Raw genomic sequence first — 9,114 nt, 5'->3', positions numbered from 1 at the left:
CTCACTACGAAGAACCCGAATCCACTTTGACCCGACCAAAATCGGAAGTGAACCCCACTGACAATTGTACCACAAAATAGCCACTTAAATGCCATTTTAATGCTATTTTCCAACAAACGACGCCATTCTATTTTTTTTTTAAAATTGTTTTTCACTTGCCGTTAACCGCGTTTCTCTCTTCGCAATCGCACAGTTTAGAAATTATGAATCTACTGTATTTAAATTATGAATCTACAATATAGATTTTATGAGTTTACAATATATAAATTATAAATCTACAGTATAAAAATTATACATCTACAACCGTGCCCACCTTTCCGCAGCATAACGCTCCTAAATGTTGTTGATGGGCTGCGCATGAGTTCTTCTAAGCATTGTGGGTTGACTGAGTGGACGGCCTAATAATCTTATGAGTTTTAACTCCAATAACACATTAAGCATTCATCATCCCAATCGTTATGCTATGGACCTATGTCCAGCATATATTGTGGACACGGACTGAAATGGTGATGTTTTAATGTAATGTATTAACGGTGTCGTAAGTGACACTGTTATCTTCCACCAATCATCTTTTTTTTTTTTTTATTATTTAAATTTCAGAACCCGATTTTCGTCACGATTAAGCATCCATTTTCACAAGTTTCCTGTCGATCAAGCTTCCATTTCTTCTTCACATAAAGCTCGGTTATGAATGTAGAGTTATAACATTATGAACATACAGTTTAGACATTATGAATGTAGAACTCTTTAACTTGCAAATTGTGAAAATAGAGATATAAGATTATATGAATGTAGAGTTATAACATTATGAACATACAGTTCAAACATTATGAATTTACAGTTAGAAAATTATGAATGTATAATTATGGAATTATGAATGTACAGTTATGGGATTATGAATGTACAGTTATGAAATTATAAACACAGAGCTCTGCCTGCCAAACAAACGAATAACGCCGTTACCAGCAAAACAAAATCAAAAAAATAAATAAATAAAAATAAAATTGGAATGCCGCCGTTTCCCCTTAAAACGACAACGTTATGGACTCGTGTCCACAATGCACAGCATAATTTGCATGCATCATCCTTTGCCCGATTTCTTTGCACCGGATTTCCAGATGAATCTCTTGCGTGCTCCCCATTCCCCAACAGTTGACACCCTCGCTCTTGTAACTAACAACAGCCCATTTTCTCTCACAACTCTTGTTACATCAGCAGATAGCAGTCCTACTACTTTGTACTTTGCACATAGTTCTAGTCTTAGGCCCTGCATCAAATTCAACCCATCCAGTTGAATCAACTCTACCCAAAATGGGAATTGAAGGATTTATATGTACTTCACCTCCATCATATATAAAAATAATAATGATAAAGCTAAGGGCATGTATGGAAATAATGCAAACTGTTGCAAATAGTTAGTCTCCCTCACCTCACTTACTCTTCTTTGAATAGCAGCTTCAAGGCACTTGATGACTCTATCCTTTTCCCCTTCAGTATATCCAAACTGCATCCATCTATCCATATGACGTATATAGTATTCCTACGACTCCAGAATCTTAAGTTCAATCATTAGAATCAAGACTCGAGGACATTTGAGGAATCTTTTGAACTGAATCTCGGGTAGAGCCACATTAAATATCTCACTTGCAATTTAAGATCCAATGCACACCATTCTATATGTATGCAAGAATTTGTCTGTTTGTGTGTGTATTGGGGAAGGATGGTAATTATGATGATAGATCAGAAAGGAAATGCAATTATAACTAAATTAACTATACCATTTACTTCCCATAAAACATGCATAAACTGTTTTATAATTTACGCAGCTCATTTGATTTAAAAGAGCATAAAGACTTCTCTGCAAAACCTCACTTTTAAGCTTATAGGTGTAAACCCCATTACAGATCAAAAGAAGCTCAATATTTTGTCTTTTTACTCTTTTTTTTTTTTTTTTTAATCACAAGAATATCCAAAACTAAACAAGTACGAACCATTTCCCTACAAAGCAATTCCAACCCCAATTTGTATATTTAGTCATTCCTACAAAATATTTCTTTTGTTAATTATTCTTGTGGGGCAGAATTAATGTCCTTAAGGCTTATACTTTTTAAGAAAAATGGAATTTTCTCCTTCATTAATGTCCTCTAAACACATCCTAGATCATATATAATAAATTAACTTAGTGAATACCGGTGATGCAGAAGGACCATCTGATGAGATAGCTGCATGGAAAACAACATACTGCATGTCTGTTAAGGTGCTATTTTGTTTTGTTTCCCCATCGCCCCCCTGCAAGTTTTAAAGCATACACATCTGTGTAAATCAGTAACCATCGTTGTTTCTGAAATTTGATTAGGCTATTTATTTTGAGCTAGCAGTCCAATCTTGAATTGAAATAGTGTACAACATGATCCATGCAGTCTCCAGTAGTTCTCTGGAACATACAACTAAAACAAGTTTCAAACGGACCCAAATAAGAGCTTAGAAATATGGAATGGGATGTGATTAGGTCCAAAAATACTGGAAATATTATAAGCAAAGGTAGACTTACCATCCATGAACCACCCGCCGTCAGAGGATGCGTAAGCTTTAGTGATAATGAGATCAAGGTCACACAGGACTTGCACAACCTCCAGAAGTATTGTAAATATTTAACTGTCTGCGTACGGGAATTAATAATGTAATAACGATCGGTGCTCGACCGTTTGTACACGGCGGCCCGATCGGTTTTCGTATCGCTTGAAGTAGGTTGCTTTAGATCTACTTCAACAACCGGTCTTGCTCGTGCTTCGCCCGACCACGACTCAGCATCAACGAACGAGAGGAGCGAAAGCCCCACGACTACAATGTCGCTTAAACTTGTCCGATTAAACCGGAGTCCAATTTCAGTTATAACTGGTCAAAGTCCATACCTCTCCCTCGGTCGTACAGAATATATCAGATATAACTGAAAGTTTAGACACAGCAGGTTCGCATATAACTGTAACACTTAGCAGAGTTGTACTCCTTACTTCAGCACAAGAATGGGGCCAAAGACCATGTTTAAACTTGTACAGAAACTAACACCAGAACAAAAAAAAAACTGTCAGTGATATTGGTTTTTGATCCCTATTGAATCTTCAGCTGTGCACAAACGAGTCACAGTTAGTGCAGTATCTGCTTAAAAACTTTGAGCTTTACCAAACACATTTCATATTGGAGAATGATAAGCTCACTGTTGAAGAAAGGACATAGAGTACACTCTAGGCATTCCACGGGGACAAAAGGTGGTCGTTGAGGGCCCAAAGTATGACGAACGAGGAACACCTGAGTACAGAGCTCTGTTAAAAAGTTGGAGGACAAGGTGAAATATTACAAATGGTTCCCCAATCACAACCAAAATGGGGGACAAGGTGGAATATTACAAATGGTTCCCCAATCACAACCAAAATGGGGGATGTGATTGTTAACAGAGGAGATTATGGTGACGAATTTAAAATGGATCAGACTTCATGGTCTTGACTGTTTCATGCATGATGCGAGGGTTTCAGACACGCAGCTGCAACCATAGAATACTAAACTCCTTGGTAAATGTTCATGAAATAAAGGAATACAATTGGTGTAGCTACAGCTACAACTCTCTTATCAAGTCCATTGAGAAGTATAAGAAAAAAAGTAATAGCTTTTTTACTGGACCGATGACATTCATACTGGTAAATTCTAGTTATACATCAAATGTCTTTATTGAATTCATTGTCTTTGTGTGATTATGTGACTTTCAATACAATGTTATAATATTACGCATATATAATTATGAAATTGTAAATATAGGGTTATTGAGATTATGAGATTATGAGATTATGATTTTTCTATTAACAGATTATGAATTTTCTATTATGATATTATGAATTTTCATTTATGATATTATGAATATAGTGTTATGGATTTATGAATTTTCTACTATGATATTATGAATTTTCAGTTATGATATTATGAATATAGGGTTTATATGGATTTATGAATTTTCTACTATGATATTATGAATTTTCAGATATGATATTATGAATATAGGGTTCATATGGATTTATGAATTTTCTACTATGATATTATGAATTTTCTGTTATGTATTTATGAATTTTGTGTTATGAGATTATGAATTTACAGTTATAAAATTATGATTATAACTATTTTTTTTCTTGAAAATGTAGCTATTCTACTTTGATCGGATCCAATTCAAAGGGATGAGAGTTGAGAGAACATACCCAAGCATAACCGCATGGACAAGAAAGCTTGTAAAACAAAGAGTTTCTGCAGAGAAAAGGTCAGGTGGATATGGGAAAGGGAAAGTTATCCTGCGTAATGCGAAGCCTACTGCTAGTTGTGCCACTCACGCTACTGTTTCTACTTCAAACCAACCTACTGCTCCTGTTGCTCATCAGACAGTCCCATCAGTCTCTGTGCCGCCATCCAGTGTTGACAGAGTTACGCAAGTGCTACGGTGGCTTACTACTGATGTCTTGGAATTTGGAGAGGCAATGGCTGAAGTTGGCAAACAAAGTGAACCTGTGGAGGTTATGAAGACAGCATTTTCAGGCATTTCTACCATGATTACCGTGGCTAGTACGACGGACAGACCATCAACCCCAACCTCCTCTCAACTCGATGACATCTTCTTTGGTCAGGAGTCTTTCACAGAGGCAGTTGATGCTTTGGTTGAAGCATTTCAAAAGACCAACAAGCAAATGGAGATGGAACCTCCATCATTTGATCTGGGAATTTCTTATCCCCCAACACCATTGGGATACCCATAAACTCCTACCCTTTCAGTTATAACTGGTCAAAGTCCATCCCCAACTTGCTCTACATCAATTCTCTTATTACAGGCCGGCGAATGTGATTCGCCGTTGTCTAGAATCTTCTCCAACCTCAATCCGCATCATAGCCAAAATCAATTGGCCGACCGACAACCTGCTGCGGTTCCTCCGATCGCGATTCGCTAATCAGCCCTCGGGTATGGAAACAGTTCCGACGATTCTCGGATCGCATGCCCTCGGCGGATCTTCGCAAAAATTCCCAATACCCGCCGCAGGTTTGAGACGTCGGCTTTGGGGAGTTACCGATCATGGTGCGGCTGGTGGGGATGCGCCCGGATCATCCTCGCGGCCTTCTGACGAGGTCCAGCTCGGTCATCAGCCTCCGTCCCCTAGACTCTTCAGCAACGATCTTCACGGTGTTTCGACCATTAATCCATGAAGAACCTCAAATATTCTACCCAATATCCAAGAAGTCGTATATTTGACGACATGGCCATTGGCAGCATCTCTAGGTCTTCAACTAGGTTTTTGTAATGTTTTTCTTCAATGAATGGCAGCTTCTCAAGAAGGCGGACAAGGACCCCAGGACCAAGATAATGATCATCGTCCTGTTTTCTCTCCGTTGGATACCTTCCTCGAAGATCTCCCGTTCCGATCCAATCCGGTCAACGTCTGGTTGAAACGCAGGCTCCAAGAAACTAGTTCTCGATTGAGAACGTCATCATGCATGCGTTCTTGGACCTTCGTCGATAACCGTAAGCTACTGGCTTCAAAGGGGAGAAAAGAAACAAAATAGAACTAAAAGAGATCTACCGTCGATTGCATCCTGCATGACGTACGGACGGTGATTATGATGGTTGAGTAATCTCTCTATATCTTTGGTGAACGGTATTGCTCCCTTAGACCCTAATTATTCATCCTTATGCAATATTGTTTCGATGTGAATGTGCGATCTTTAACTCTAGGGAACCTGTGCTATTATATTGCCTAATACGATGGTGCTAGTCTTTATTTTATGATGCAATAATTAATAATGCAAATGATGTTTTTTATGCTCATTTAAGTGGTAACAGTGCTTTGCCTTTTGCCCAAATGTGCAAGGCATTGTGGCTACTGGTACTTCTTATTTGCATGCCACTGTAGCTACTGGACCAAGTGAGGGCCCTAGTACTAATACAACCATTCGGTATTAAACTCCTACCATAAACTCCTACCCTTTCAGTTATAACTGGTCAACTATGAAATCGGTGGCTTTGTTGGAGGGACTGTTGGAGGGGGAATGACGATTCCCGGGTGAATAAGGTGGGACTGTTTGTACAGGGGTCCTGGAGGTAAAGGTTGGAACTAGATATAAGGTTGGGGTAGCCATAAGGTTGGAACAGGGCATAAGGAAGGCATTTCAACTCGTGATGTGTGATGTCACGAGGGCTTGTGTAGTCGTGGTTGTGTGTTCTCTCTTGTGTAGCCGAGGACTAGTACTACTAGTAATTCGAAACTCCTTCACCAATTCGGGGTACATATCCCCTTTTATGGTGAGATACGTATCCAAAATCCCTTAGTGGTTGAGCATGTCGACCAATTCCGGAGAAAATTGATCGGGTTCGAGAGCTTTACCTCCGCTCACGGTGTAGTCGGCGTTGCTCCATTCCGGGGTGCGGACTCCGAGGGGCTTTTTCGGAATTTTTAGAATTTTCTGTTGGGTAGCGTTTTCCGGTGGGCTCCGGCGAGACTCCTGCGAGATTCCGGTGAGGGTTCCGGTGGTTCGGTTTTGTTGGTGGCGACGGCTCTCGGCGGGGCCTGGCTTGGCGCGGCGGCGGGGATGCTCGTTGGGGTGCTGGGGTGGTTTGCTGTGTGGCGGCGGGATGAGTGGGGGAAGGAAGAGAGGGAAAGAAAAATCTGAAGATCGAGTATATCCCTACGGAAAACCAAGTTGCTGATATTCTCACAAAGCCTTTATGCGAAACGAGATTTTCAACCTTAAGGCACGAGTTGGGAATGATCGAAATGAGCTAAGTATCACTGGACTTATTCTCTCAATTTAAATTGATACTTGTGCTCAAAATAAATTGTTTTACGTGTTTATATGCATGTTTTTATTCAAAATTTGTATGTGATAAAATTGCAATATGTGTTAGGAATTTATTTGTGTATTTGCATGTGTTATTTAACGTGAGATCATATGCCATGCAAATTAATTTGATAAAATGTGCAATTCGTGATTATTTGTTACCATTTTTTTTTCCCAAAAACGTTGCTTGAATCAGTTTTTATTTCTGTACCTTCGTGTTTTTTGTTATGTTTTGTTTTGTTTTTTGTTTTTGTTTATGTTTTGTCTTGTTTTTTTTTTGTTGTGTTTTGTTTTATTTATTTTTTGTTTGTAGGAAACTTTTTGTAAAGAAATTTTGGATTTGAAATTTCCATGTTTTCACAAACATTCAAACTTGAACAATGTTAGAGTCCTTCAAACTTCAAATAGATCATCAGAACTGGTAATTCTTTGCTTCCTTCAAATGGTCATCGACTAAAATTTTCTTCCTCTTATTAATTGTGCTTCAGTAGATATGCGCAGTGTGGAGGCATGTTACATTTTTGTATTGTGTTAGCTTCTTTAGTTCTCAATTAGGGCCAGGGATCACTCTGGAAGGAGAAGAGTGAATTAAATAAGTAAATAGCTACTCAGTTATTAGTAATTAATCACCCAATGGATTATGATCCTTGAGTGCATCTAGACAAAACTACATATAATAAAAAACAATGCTACTACCAGAAGAGTAGAAATGATCATACTCCTTGAATACTTGACATAGTGCAGATTATTGCATAATCAACTATGAGAAATCTCCTCCCATTCTGTCTTGAAATTCATCATTACCACTCAAATTGGACTTTGTTTTTATTCAAACTCTTTTTTCTATGTGCATTCTAGAATGATTCTTGGATGAACCAGCTTTTTGGATTCTAAATAAGTTCATTTTTTCCATCTAATTTACAGATAAAGATTACAAAATAGTCAGGATATGGATTACAGCTTAGAGCTCCACCTTCCCAGCAGAAGAAACAGCCTGCAACAAGACCCCCACTCCCCACTGCACTTGGTTTTGGTGATGGGGATGATGATGATGTTGAGAAAGAAATCTCTCGCCAAGCTTCCAAGAACAAGGCTCTGAGAGATGTAAGTCAAGCTATATTAACAAGATTATGTTTAATCTTTTTTTTTTTTTTTTTTTTTTTTTTTTTTTTTTTTTTTTTCCTTTCTAAAACTGGTTTTTATTTATCATAATTTCAACAAAATTCCCTTTTCTTGCTGCTTCTGGGCCTATGGCAGATCGAGGAGCAGCATAAGAAGGCTCTAGAAGAGGATCCATCAGTGTTTGATTATGGTGGAGTATATGACGACTTGAAAATGAAGGCTGTTCAACCTCGAGCACAAGACCGTAAGGAGAGGAAGGTACTTTTAACATTGCATTTATTATTGTTATTTTTTTATTATTATTTTAGGGTTACTGAATATTCATTTCTTGCCACCTTGATTCCTTTGCAGCCAAAATAGATTCAACAACTAATTGATAAGGCCAAGCAGCATGAATGCAAACTGGGGATAATATATGAGAGGAAACTTGCCAAAGAGAGAACTAAAGATGACCACCTCTTTGCAGACAAAGATAAATTTCTCGCTAGTGCATACAAGAAGAAACTTCAAGAGCAGGAAAAGTGGATGCAGGAAGAGCGTCTTCGTGAGCTAAGAGAGGCAAAAGAAAATGTAAGCTGATTTCTTGTTTGATTTTTCTTGATTTATCCTATTGATGTGTAACTGTCATGTTTCTTTTTTCTTCTTCTTCTTCATATTCTCTCTCTCTGATTTACACATTACAATATCTTGTGAACTTAAATTTTTGAGTGAGTTGAACATATATTTCTAAACTCTTGTTGCTCCTGCTTTTGTCTCTTTCCTTTGACAGGTTACTAGGAAGACAGACATTAGTGTCTTCTACTTCAGCCTGGCAAGTAACTTCGCTTTTGGAGGTGGAGAGTCAGAGATCCCAAACACTGTACCCTGCATCATAAAAGAAGCTGTGAGGCACTGGCTTCAGCTAAGGAACGATTTTTGGCATGAAAGATAGCAAAGGAAGAACGGTTGTTATGAGGTGCAATGTGCGTATAGGTTTCAATTTCTTTACCTAGTGTTGTTGAGGTACAAAAGTTTTAGAGTCAACAGATTTAGCATTCCACATCAAGTTGTTTCTATTTTCCCACAAAGCCCAGCAAACAATAACAACCGTCTCGATTTTACCTTTCTTCCACCCAATCCTCTAGTGAGTCA

General features: G+C 38.3%; 1 long non-coding RNA gene and 1 pseudogene across 1 annotated transcript; both read left to right on the top strand.

The window, feature by feature from the left end:
• The first annotated feature begins 1,221 nt into the window (after nucleotides 1-1,221).
• Nucleotides 1,222-1,953, top strand: LOC109149036. Its single transcript, XR_002048908.1, has 2 exons — nucleotides 1,222-1,333; nucleotides 1,420-1,953. It is a non-coding gene; the product is annotated as an uncharacterized LOC109149036 (long non-coding RNA).
• Nucleotides 1,954-5,343: 3,390 nt separating this feature from the next.
• Nucleotides 5,344-8,914, top strand: LOC109149041 (annotated as a pseudogene).
• Nucleotides 8,915-9,114: the final 200 nt, after the last annotated feature.

This window comes from Ipomoea nil, unplaced genomic scaffold, assembly GCF_001879475.1.
Source record: "Ipomoea nil cultivar Tokyo-kokei standard unplaced genomic scaffold, Asagao_1.1 scaffold2149, whole genome shotgun sequence".
NCBI lineage: Eukaryota > Viridiplantae > Streptophyta > Magnoliopsida > Solanales > Convolvulaceae > Ipomoea > Ipomoea nil.
The sequence above is the reverse complement of the archived record's forward strand: the minus strand, read 5'-3'. Positions and strand labels throughout refer to the sequence as shown.